This window comes from Trachypithecus francoisi, unplaced genomic scaffold, assembly GCF_009764315.1.
Source record: "Trachypithecus francoisi isolate TF-2019V2 unplaced genomic scaffold, Tfra_2.0 Lachesis_group4, whole genome shotgun sequence".
NCBI classification, from domain to species: Eukaryota; Metazoa; Chordata; class Mammalia; order Primates; family Cercopithecidae; genus Trachypithecus; species Trachypithecus francoisi.
Window position 1 is genome coordinate 107,433,198 of NW_022681469.1, and position 12,925 is coordinate 107,446,122.

General features: G+C 47.0%; 1 long non-coding RNA gene across 2 annotated transcripts in view; it reads left to right on the plus strand.

The window, feature by feature from the left end:
• LOC117072970 overlaps nucleotides 1-12,694 on the plus strand; it is a 34,196-nt gene extending 21,502 nt beyond the window's left edge. Inside the window, exons 3-4 of one of the 2 annotated variants that reach the window (XR_004433037.1) lie at nucleotides 4,632-4,719; nucleotides 12,409-12,694. This is a non-coding gene — a long non-coding RNA (uncharacterized LOC117072970). Of the gene's footprint in view, nucleotides 1-4,631; nucleotides 4,720-6,433; nucleotides 6,711-12,408 lie in introns of those variants that run through there. The other variant, XR_004433036.1, reaches the window with a different exon arrangement.
• The last annotated feature ends 231 nt before the right edge of the window (nucleotides 12,695-12,925 follow it).

Sequence of the window (12,925 nt, forward strand, 5' to 3'; positions counted from 1 at the left end):
TGTATGGCTGTTTTTCAGGTTTCTGCCGATCTTACTAAAAATATTTTATCCTTACTCCGTTTTTGTACAGAAAATGTCATGTGTGTACTGCCACTGAAAAGCAACGTTACTGATTTATTTAAAATATTTATACTGAATTGCCACATTAAGATAGACACATGCATTAGCAGGAGTGATTCAGAACAATGTGCCCACGAAGTTTATTTTTGAATCAAAGTTGAGAAGGCTGTGTGTCTACAAACATCAAATGACTCATTTTTCGCTAATTACTGACACCTGCAGCCGATTCACTCTCTGCTAAAACTCAGCATTTCAGTTAATTTCTGCTCTAATTAGTGTGGTAACAAATGTATCTCCTACTTGATATAGAAATGCAAAAGGCTGCACAATGACTCTGGGGGCTTCCAACTTTCTTCCGAAAATTCTAGCAGAGAAATCTAGAAATACCAATGGTCGGGCTTCACAGCCTGACCTAGGTGTTCAGAGGTTCCTCCGCCAAAGGGCAGGGCTGCTTAGAAGCCAGGCAATCTCTTAAGATGGGGTAGTGGAGCATGCGGGGGTTGGAGGTCAGAAAATCCTGGGTTTGCATTTCTGCCCTGCCGTTCACATGCTGTGCAACTTGGACAAATCGCTTAGCCCCTCTAAGCCGTAAGATGGAGAGAAATGATCGGTCCCGTATCACTGGGATGTTGTCCAGGCAAAGTGCTGGGAACACGGGAGGTAGTCCATCCTCACTATTCCCATGGTTAAGACTCAAGATCAGACCCACTTTCCTTCCCTCCCTCCCTCCCTCCCTCTCTTCCTTCCTTCCTTCTTCCTTCCTTCCTTCCTTCCTTCCTTCCTTCCTCCCTTCCTCCCTTCCTTCCTTTCTTTCAATGGAGTCTCGCTCTATCGACCAGGCTAGAGTGCAGTGGTGCGAGGTGTGATCTCGGCTCACTGCAGCCTCCACCTGCCAGATTCAAGTAATTCTCCTGCCTCAGCATCCCAAGCAGCTGGGACTACAGGCACGTGCCACCACACCCAGCTAATTTTTGTATTTTTTTTTTTCTTTAGTAGAGATGGGGTTTCACCCTGTTGGCCAGGCTGGTCTTGAACTGGTAAGTTCAAGCTCCCCGCCTGCCTCGGCCTCCCAAATTGCTGGGATTACAGACAGGAGCCACTGTGCCCAGGCCAGACCCTCTTTTCTCAACCCCCAAAACCACTCCTGCCAAAGTGACTCCCCCTTTGCGTTTCCCAGCCTTAGCTCCTGACAATTTCCACTGCCCCTGTGTGGTCCTGGCTGGCTCCGGCCTCCAGCCAGCCCAAGATGTGGTCTTTCTCTTAAGTGGGCCTTTTTCTTTCCCACCCAAACCTCTGTATGGAGAACATACACACACACACACACACACACACCACACACACACACACAGAAGGGAGGAAGGAGAAAAAAGATAAAAGATTTGATAGCCACCATGTGTCTGGCACCCAGCACGTAATGACAATGATAATGTTTTCTCTGTTGCAAGCTGCTTTGCAGAGCTCTTTATGGCCAATGACTCATTAAATCTTCATGACTCCCGCGAGATACGTACTCTCATTTCCCCATTGTATGGATGAGAAAACCGAGACTTTAGAGAAAAATAGTCCAAGAAGATATAAACAGACAAGTCACAGAAGGGGACATCAGCATTGCCTTTCGGGCTTAGAAAGAGTTGCTCAGCCTCACAAACAGTCAAGGAAGTGCAAATTAATTATGGGATACTATTTTTCATCTATTAGTCTAGAAAATGAAAAGAACGATAACTTGCAATGCCACAAGAATATGCGAAACCGGGTACTCAAATTCCTTGTTCGTGAGTGTGAACTGCTTTAAACTTTACACAAATTAACCTTACAATGTCTATTAAAATTTAAAATGCATGCTCCTTGAGCAAGAAACCTCACTTTTGGGAATCTATCCTACGCAAGTAAAACCAATGACGCATGAAAAACATAGAGGAGGATGTTTATTGTAGCACTGTTTGGGACAAGGAAAATGAATGATTCTTTTTTTTTTTTTTTCTTTTTTGAGACAGAGTCTCGCTCTGTTGCACAGGCTGGAGTGCAGTGGCATGATCGCAGCTCACTGCAACCACTGCCTCCCAGATTCAAACAATTCTCCTGCCTCAACCTCCCGAGTAGCTGGGATTATAGGCGCACGCCACTACACCTGGCTAATTTTTGTATTTTTAATAGAGACAGGGTTTTACCATGGTAGCCAGGCTGGTCTTGAACTGCTGACCTCAGGTGATCCTCCCACCTCAGCCTCCCAAAGTGCTGGGATTACAGGCGTGAGCCACTGTGCCTGGCCGGGAAATGAATGAGTTTTACTGCATGGTTTGTAGTGGAGGAAAAAGCAACAACCAAGGATGGTATAGTATTGTTTGGAGTGGGGGAAAATAGAAACAAATAAAGTAAATTTTCATCTATAGAGTAGCTGGATTCATTTAGATATATCCATATTATAGAATACTATGTAGCAGTTTAAAATAATGAATTGAAACTCTACTGCTGGATTGCTGAGTGAAAAATCAATCCAACCTGCTCCTTGAAACGTGTCACAAGTAGAACAACGCTTTTGAATAATGAGATACCATGTTTCATTGTATTGGGGGGGAAATACCAAACTGCATTCCCAACCCATTCAAACACCCTCAGCAATTTCCAAAAATTACTAAAGTTGTCTCCAACCCCCGTATGACAATCCACCAAGCATTTTTGCATAACATTGAGCATTTAAAACACCAATACCGAGCGGGGCAGATTGCTTGAGCTCAGAAGTTCGAGACCAGAAGACTGAGCAACATGGACAAACCCTGTCTCTACGAAAAAAAAAAACAAAATAATTAACTGGGTGTGGTGGTGCACACCTGTAGTCCCAGCTACTTGAGAGGCTGAGGTGGGAGGATCCTTGAGACCAGGGAGGTCGAGGCTGCAGTGAGCTGTGATTGTGCCACTGCACTTCGGCCTGGTTGACAGTGAGACCCTGTCTCAAACAAAAAAAAAACAAAAGACAAAAACAGAGAACCCCAATAACCTAATTAAACGATTAGGTTATTAATAATTAATTAGCAATAATTAATTAATAATTATTTAGTAATAATTAATTAGTAAATGATTAAATAATTAAATAGCCCGGGATGAACACAATAGAGGACACGTGTGTCTGCACTCATTGGGAATGTTTTCTTCCTCACCTGTAATTAGCGAACTCTGTGACATAAGCAAATGGGAAAATGTTATCTGAAAGATACCACGATGCATGCAAGTAAGGCTTAGCAAAGTGAAATAAACAAGGGGACTTTTAATAATGGTGGTTTCCTGATTGGAGCGTTATCTGACTGAGGGGACAGCCCCACTAGTCCCCTGTCTCTCTGACTCCTGGCCCACCCAGGTGCTTCCCCCTGCAGCCCTGCGTGGGCTGCCTCCTGTTTTCAGAGGTCAGTGAGTGTAAACTCCTTTCTTCCTGGCAGTCATTTCCGTGTCTGCAAAGTCTTAGCATTTCAGATTAAAGCAATTCCCAGGTGTGTGAATTTGTGGGGCAGAGTCTTGGCCGGGGTGGGGAGAGATGGGAGATGTGTGTCATCCTTCCTGGCACTCACAGGGCCATGGGAACAAGAGGCTTGGAAAGGAGCAAGTGGAGGACAGTGCAGTGGGGACTGCAACAGGGAAGGGGCAGCTGCAGGAGCCCTGGGGGCCTAGAGGAGCCACAGCCCTTCGCTGCAGGCCAGAGTGAGGTCTGAGGGCTTCTCAGAGGAGGGAGGTTGCAAGTACATGGTGGGGAAGGTGCAGATGTCTGTCAAGGGCACCCACAAAGGTGATGCAGGAGGAAGCGTTGTGGTTGGGAGACCAGGGCTGGTCCAGAGACTGACCAGTGAGACTAGGAAAGGCTTCTGATATCCACAGGGCCCGGTTGTGGCAATCCTGATGAAACCTGCTAGGCTGTGTGAACCCTGCCCATTAGGCAAAAGGAGCCACTCAAGAAGATCCCGCCCAGCTGATGCCAGTTTCAGCTGAATCTGGTCTGTGGCTGGTGCAGATTGAGAGAAATCAATGCCTCACTCAGTTTTTTTGTCGGGATCAATGGACGGCTGCTGCTTGCAGGTGTTGCATCTGGGATAAAGTGAAGGGACAAGTTTGGAGCCAGGGCTTGGTGGCTGAAATGTGTGTGTGTCGGGAGAGCAATGAGCCGGGAAGCTCCCCTGGTCCTGGCTTGGAAGATGGGTGGGTGTTGGAGCATTTCATGAGCAGGGCCACAAGGTCAGCACTGGGTTTGGGAATAGACACTCCTTGTGAGAATAAGGGAGATCCTGGCCTGGTGCAGTGGCTCATGCCTGTAATCCCAACACTTTGGGAGGCCAAGGCACAAGAATTGCTTGAGCCCAGGGTTCAACTCCAGCCTGGGTGAGACGGTTTGCATCTGGGTTCCCACCCAAACCTCATGCTGAATTGTTAGCGCCAATGCTGCAGGTGGGGCCTGATGGGAGGTGATTGGATCATGGGAGAGTACTTCTCCCTTGCTGTTCTCGTGATACTGAGGGAGTTCTCACGAGATCTGGTTGTTTATGTAGCATCTCCCACTCTTTCTCTTCCTCCTCCTCCGGCCCCGTAAGACGTGTTTGCTTCGCCCTTGCCTTCCACCATGATTGTGAGTTTCCTGAGGCCTTCCCCAGCCATGCTTCCTGTATAGTCTGTGGAACGGTGAGTCAATTAAACCTCTTTTATTTATAAATTACCCAATCTCAGGTAGTTCTTTATAGCAATGCAAGAACAGACTAATACACTAGGAAACATAGCAAGACCGCTACATCTCTACAAAATAACAACAACAACAAAAAAAATTAGCTGGGCATGGTGGTGCATGCCTATAGTTCCAACTACTCAGGAGGCTGAGGCAGGAGGATTGCTTAAGCCCAGGGGGTTAAGGCTGCAGTGAGCTATAATTGAGCCACTGCACTCCAGCCTGGGTGACAGAGTGAGACTCTGTCTCAAAACAACAAAAAGGCCAGGTGCGGTGGCTCATGCCTGGAATCCCAGCACTTTGGGAGGCCGAGGTGGGCAGATCACCTGAGGTCAGGAGTTCAAGACCAGCCTGGCCAACGTAGTGAAACCTGTCTCCACTAATAATACAAAAATCAGTGGGGCTTGGTGGCAGGGAACTGTAATCTCAGCTACCTGGGAGGCTGAGGAAGGAGAATCACTTGAACCTGGGTGGCAGAGGTTGCAGTGAGCTGAGATCGTGCCACTGCACTCCAGCCTGGGCAACAAAGTGAGACTGTCAAAAAAAAAAAAAAAGTGCCGAGCATGGTGGCTCATACCTGTAATCCCAGCACTTTGGGAGGCCGAGGTGGGTGGATCACCTGAGGTCAGGAGTTGGAGACCAGCCTGGTCAACATAGTGAAACCACGTCTCTATTAAAAATACAAAAATTACCCGGGCATGGTGGCGGGCACCTGTAATCCCAGCTACTTGGGAGGCTGAGGCAGGAGAATTGCTTGAACCCGGGAGACACAGGTTGCAGTGAGCCAAGATTGTGCCATTGCACTCCAGCCTGGGTGACAAGAGCAAAACTCCATCTCAGCAAAAGCATCCTGAAATAAGGGAAAGCTTGAAGTCACCCGTGCTGTATTCTCATCAATGTAGGTCAACCTCATCAAACAACTCACTTCCTGTCTCTCCAGTTCTGTCTTCGTGTCTTCTTTTTTCTCCTTTTCTCCTCCCTAAAATATGTTTTGAGCATCAAATATTGGGCAGCCTACACATGACATTAAGGAGAACCTGGCAACAATTGTAGGTGACATAACATTCATGAATGAGATCCTTGGTTTTAACTTTACTACTCAGAATGTGAATCTATTTCTCCAAAACTAGGGTAGAATCCTGAATAGAGGCACATGTGAGAGAGAAAGCTCTAGGCTGGGCGCAGTGGCTCACGCCTGTCATCCCAGCACTTTGGGAGGCCGAGGTGGGAGGATCACTTAAGCCCAGGAGTTTGAGACCAGCCTGGGAAAGATGACCAAACCCAGTCTCTACCAAAAAAACAAAAAAAAATTTAGAAAACAAAAATTAGCCAGGTGTGGACACATGCACCTGTAGTCTCAGCTACTTGGGAGGCTGAGGCAGGAGAATCGCTTGAGGCCAGGAGGCAGAGGTTGTAGCGAGCCGAGATCGTGCCACTGCACTCCAGCCTGGGCAACAGAGCAGGACCCTATCTCAAATAATAAAAAAATTTTTTAAAAAAGTCTGCCCATATGAGTTAAGCAACCTCATGAAGATATCCTTTCTGAGCTTGTTTTCCCAGCTCTAAAATACAATACAAACTATCCTGCGGGGTGTATTAGGGCCCAGTGAAACTACTCTGCTAGGGCTATTATTGCTTTTCTTCTTATAGCCGTTCTTATTTTTGACTTTGGAGGTATCAAATATTCAGCCCATGCCAGAGTGAGGATCTCCTTTTCACCTTCTGTCTAAATTGTGCCTTGAATCTGTTTCACGCTGGGTGTGAACTGGGTGAGACTCTTTTTGTAGAACCCAAACCCTGGCAACCCCACAACACCTGACCTTGAGCTGGTTTCCATAGCCTGAATCCTTCCTCTCTAATTTGCAAACAACTTTCTTAGTAAATGATTACAAAGCAGAATGCAATCCCTTCTATAAGAGATATGACTCAGAACAAATTGTAGCCGCATTTTTCCTCCTCATTTTTCTCCTGCGTGGTACGTGCTGCATCATCTTAAAGATCTCTTTGTTTGACAGTCAAGTGCATTAGTGTAGACAAGTGTGATATTTCTTCTCTTGTAGTAATTATTTCCTCTTATAATTTCTGAGTTGTATCATAGCTTCTAACATCGTCCCCCAGCCCTTAAACATAAAGATATCCCCTGGGCGCCACTAGCAATGTTACATGCAAAATGAATGACATCAGCAGAATAGAACAGACTTGTAGAAAGATCTAGGAAGAAAGCAAATAAGAAGATCATAGGAAAAGCTTATAGAAAGATCAGCTAAGGGCTGAGACGGGCGGATCACAAGGTCAGGAGATCGAGACCATCCTAGCCAACATGGCGAAACCCGTCTCTCTTAAAAATACAAAATATTAGCTGGTCGTGGTTGCGCGCCTGTAGTCCCAGCTACTCAGGAGGCTGAGGCAGGAGAATCGCTGGAACCTGGGAGGCGGAGGTTGCAGAGAGCAGAGATCACGCCACTGCACTCCAGCCTGGCGACAGAGCAAGACTCCGTCTCAAAAAAAAAAAAAGAAAATCATCTAAGCAGGAAGAACATTGCTTTGCAAGAAAAATACCTACTTACTCATTTAACAACAGTTCCAAACAAAAGCAGTGTGTTCATCAAGGCAGCTTGCATCATCTCTAATTATAATATAATTTTTAGTGGTGGTAACCTGATGATTACATTCACAATGTTTGTTTATCAAAAGGTCTGAGGGGCCACCAAGGAACTCTTTCAGCAGTGCTCTGTACACTAATGAAGTTGCAAAGCTCTCAAATGCAGAGAGGACATAAAAGTCATGGCAATAAAAGAGCTTAAACTCCCCGAGCCCAAAGTGCTTGCCTACTCCATCACCGGCCATCAATAGGTACTTTGCTCTGAGAACATCAGGTGGTGTTAGCAACCTGTGGATTTGATGGAGGTGAGCCCAGAAGCCAGGAAGTCACTGATGGGCCAGGGCTAGAGTCACAGGTGATGGTGAGACCCAGGCTACTCAAAGTATGGTCCCCAGACGAGTTGCCTGGGAGCTTGTGAGAGGTGCAGAATGAGGCCACCCAGACCTGTAGTATCAGAAACTGCTAAGGGCGCGGTGGCTCACATCTGTAATCCCAGCACTTTGGGAGGCCAGGGTGGGCAGATCACTTGAGGTCAGGAGTTCGAGACCAGCCTGGCCAACATGGTGAAACCCCATCTCTACTAAAAATACAAAAAATCAGCCAGGTGTGGTGGCACACACTTGTAGTTCTAGCTACTTAGGAGGCTGAAACAGGAGAATCGCTTGAACCCGAGAGGCAGAGGTTTCAGTGAGCCAAGATGGCACCACTCTACTCCAGCCTTGGTGCCAGAGTAAGACTCCATTTCAAAAAAAGAAAAAAACTGCCAATGCACAGGTGATCCATGTGCTCATTTATGTTTGAGAAGCAGAGGTTTAGGAAACAGCTTTTGGAGAAATCAAACCAAGAGAGGGGTAGGAATTGTAAGAGGTGGCCCTGGAATGTGAGGCTGTGACCAGCATGACCTTGTCTTAGCTCATTGTATCTGCAATTAAACCTTTTGTCCAAACGAGATCTTATTCTGAGGTTCCAAGTAGATATGAATTTGGGAGAGGACAGCATTTAACCCAGTGCAGAGGAGACTTGCAAGAACCACCGACAGGGCATAGGGACTCCTGAGTTCAGCTCCTGGCTGGGGCTACTCCAGGGGATTCTGCTTCCATGTGCATTTAAAAAAAAATGGTCATTGAAATCCTTTTTTTTTTGAGACAGAGTCTTGCTTTGTCACCCAGGCTAGAGTGCAGTGGCGTGATCTCGGCTCACTGCAATCTCTACCTCCCGGGTTCAAGCGATTCTCCTGCCTCAGCCTCCAGAGTAGCTGAAATTATAGGTGTGTTCCGTGTCTGGCTAATTTTTGTGCATTTAGTAGAGACGATGTTTCACCATGTTGGTCAAGCTAGTCTCGAACTCCTGACCTTGTGATCCACCCGCCTCGGCCCCCCCTCAAAGTGCTGGGATTACAGGCGTGAGCCACCGTGCCTGGCCGGTCATTGAAATCTTTTACATGCTAAAGTGGCAGAGAACACACTGAGGACAGATGAAAAGGCAGCTGATGAGAAGGGACTGAAATTCCACTCTCCTTGAGCATGCAGACTTCTCTGACCTGGTCCCTGGGAGAGGCCCCAAGCCTCTCTACTCCCATCTCCTTGTATTTAAAACCCAGCTAATAACTTGGAACTCCCTCGCAGGAATAGTGGAAAGAACTGGTGTTTAAAATAAAATGATTCTCAACAGTGTTGCAAATGCGAGTTGCCTCAGGAATACTAACTAGGAGGGAAACTATCAAGATTCCTCCGATTCTAAATCTAGCAAGAGAAGGGGGGGGAGGGGAGAGAATGAGCTATTTTTAATTCCTGGCCAAGAAATGATTTTTTAAAAATCCACACTAATATTATGAGCTCAGCCTGTTCGAACAATGAATTCTGTTTCCATAATTGTCTTGTCCACAGTAACCACCGTAGAAAGAACAAGAATCATAGTGATTCCTAATGTAAATCTGCCTGGTTTCTCGGTGGCAGAGGAGGGTGGGCTGCTTTCAGAGCTCTGGGAGAGCCCCGAAGGAGGGGGCACAGTGGCCTCTGCTGGGGTCAAGCCATATGATTCGTAATTAATATTTAACACTGGTTTTAAAAACAAGTGACATGCCCCTTAATCAGCACATATTATCTAAGGTCAGGAACAGAAGAAATGCATTTATTGATTGATTTGCTTTCTCCACCCCCCCCGCCCCGCCCATGCCTCTGTGTATATGTTAATCAATATTGCCTACAATGTCCAGATTTTTTTTAAAAGGTCTAGATGCAACTGCAAACACAGCCAGTTCTCTGCTTTCCCTCTGTGCCACAGCCGGAATTTCCTGCCACAGCAGGAAATTCACTTGTTCAAGGAGCTGGCTTCAGCCCCCTTCTGCCACCAGACCCACTCCAAAACAGATTCACTATTCACGGGAGAAGAGGACCATAGAAATTCAGTATGTAGTTTCACATGGGTTATTTTATTTTTTTTAGAAATGTTCAAAACACAGAAAAGTGCAGAGAATAACAGAACACGTTCCCAGGTTCTCACCACCCAAAATTGACAAATGCCAACATTTTCTGTCTTTGGGTTTTTGTTTTTGTTTTTGAGACAGGGTCTCGTTCTGTCACTCAGGCTGGAGTGCAGCCGTGCGATCACAGCTCACGGCAACATGGGTCTCCTGGGCTCAAGCAATCCTCCCAAGTAGCTGGGACCACAGGTGCACACCACCATGCCCGGCTAAGTTTTTTTTTTTTTGGCGTTTTTTTTTTGTTGTTGTTTTTCTTCCTTTGTAAAGACAGGGTCTTCTTTGTTGCTCAGGCTGGTCTTAAACTCCGGGGCTCAAGTGGTCCTCCTGCCTCAGCCTCCCAAAGTGCTGGGATTATAGGCAGGAGCCACCACACCCAGCATTTCATATATTTATATTTACAAAAATATAAAGTGGGCCAGACTCAGTGGCTCACACCTGTAATCCCAACACTTTGGGAGGCCGAGGCAGGTGGATCACGAGGTCAAGAGATCGAGACCATCCTGGCCAACATGGTGAAACCCCATCTCTACTAAAAATACAAAAATTAGGTGGGCGTGGTGGTGCATGCCTGTAGTCCCAGCTACTCGGGAGGCTGACGCAGGAGAATCGCTGGAACTGAGGAGGTGGAGGTTGCAGTGAGCTGAGATTGCACCACTGCACTCCAGCCTGGCAATGCAGCGAGACTCCATCTCAAAATAAATAGAAAATAAATAAATAATATATATATATAGTGAACAAAACATCACAGATCAAGTGAAGTCCCTTTCAGCCCCACATGCAACGTCAGCCCCTCTCCCCTCTCTCGAGTCGGGGATGTGTCTCTTCCCTCTTATAGGTGTACCCATGAACAATCTGTAATATTGTTATAATATAGTTTGGGCTGCTTTGAGGTTCCTAGAACTTGTTTTGTGTCACTCGACCTTGAAATTTTTTATAATTACCTGTGTTATCGATGCACATCTCATCTATCCATTTCAATTGCCTGTAGAAGTCTATCTTACGAATGCACCGCATCTGGTCCACCTTCCCCCATTGATGGACATGGAGTTGTCTCCCACTGTTTCCCATTTACAAACCATGAGTCTGCCATGCGTGGGTCTACATGTACCCATGGAATTTCTGGGTCATGGGGGCACACAGGTTCAACTTCACCGGGTACTGCCCAGTTGCTCCAAGGCCGGATCAACCTGCATTTGCATCAGCAGGGCATGAGCGCTCCCTCTGCCCCACATACTCTCCAGCATCTACTATGGGCCAGCTTTTCTTCCTGATTGGAAACCATCTGACAGGTGATGCAGAGGAATGGGTCCACACGGCTGTTTTCACATCACCATTCTGTGGCTTTCTCTGCTGGGGCTACTTAAATGCAGCAAAGGGGACACAACCCAGAACAGACACTGGACGTGAGAAATCTGAAACTGGAGCGTCTATGTTGTTCCAAAGGGTGGGTCTCCAGAGAGCTCACCACCAAGACTGCAGCCCCCACCACCCATGTGTCATGTCAGTCGAGCAGAGTGACACCAAGTAAGTACTTTGAAAATGAGCTATGGGTCTGGGAGGACCTGGGTCCTCGTGTTGGTTCAAGACTTTCCTTAGACAACTGACTTCACTCTGGTAACCTCAGTTCCCTCAGCAGTCAAAGAAGGACAACGATCTCAATCATATAAGAGTAAAAGATGCAGTTATCTATGTGGGGCTCAGCACATCATTTGGTATAGAGTGCTGAGAAAGACTAGTATTTTTGAGACGGGCCCTTCCTCTGTTGCCCAGGCTGTAGTACAGTGGCCCAATCATGGCTGACTGCAGCCTCAACCCCCTGGACTCAGGTGATCCTCCAACCTCAGCCTCCTGAGGCTGGGACCACAGGCATGGAGATCCTTGGCTACATGTTTTTATGTTTTGTAGCAGTGGGGTTTCACTACGTTGCCCAGGCTGGACGTGAGCTCCTGGACTCGACTGATCTTCCTGTGTCAGGCTCCCAAAGTGCTGCAGTTACAGGCATGAGCTACCACACCCAGTTTTATTAATAATAATAATACAGTGAAATGACTCAGAGTCTGGGTTCTGGAATCGGACTGTTTGGGTTACTTTCCTGGCTTTGGCCTCTTGCTTATTGTGTGTGTATCTTAGTTGTCTCATCTGCAAAATGGGGATGCAATGAATACCAACTTTTGTGAAAATCAAGTGCGATTGTGCATATAAAGGTCTTAGAACAGGGCATTATCCAGGACCGGGCACAGTGGCTCAGGCCTGTAATCCTAGCACTTTGGGAGGCCGAGGCAGGTGGATCACAAGGTCAGGAGATCGAGACCATCCTGGCTAACACAGTGAAACCCTGTCTCTACTAAAAATACAAAAAAATTAGCTGGGCGTGGTGGCAGGCGCCTGTAGTCCCAGCTACTCGGGAGGCTGAGGCAGGAGAATGGCGTGAACCCAGGAGGCGGAGCTTGCAGTGAGCCAAGATTGTGCCACTGCACTCCAGCCTGGGCGACAGAGCGAGACTCTGTCTCAAAAAAAAGAAAGTATGATCCATAGCAAGTGCTCAATTGCTTACATTCCTAACAGAGCAGATTATGGATGGCAGAGCTGTACCTTGTGATTGAACAGAATCTGATCAGGAACCTTGGCCTGGAAGCTCAGCAGACTGAACGTTTCACAGTGTGATGCAGCTCATTTGAAGTCATCCAGACCACAAGAGCTCCTTTCTCCTGACCTTTGACGTTGGCTGGTGGCTGGTGCGCGCCTTGGGGAGTGCCCCGAGGACCCAGAGGCTCTCCTTCCTCCCTCTGCCTGCCGCTGTGCCATCAGGGAGGTCTGGCCTCCAAAGGCCTGGCCAGATCCTGGGAGAAAGAAAGAAAAAAAAGACACAAAACGAGTGAGGGGAGTGCCTCATGCATGAGCACAGGAAGAAAACAAATCGGACCGGCTCTGTAGCAGAAATGCCAGCAGGAAGCAACATGAATTCTCCCCTCTTCTGAGATTTCCCCTGCCAGCATTCTGAGTGATGATAAATCACTCATTTCTGACACGGTTCATTTTTCAAAGCATTTTTATAAGAAGCATCCAGCCGTCACATTTCAAA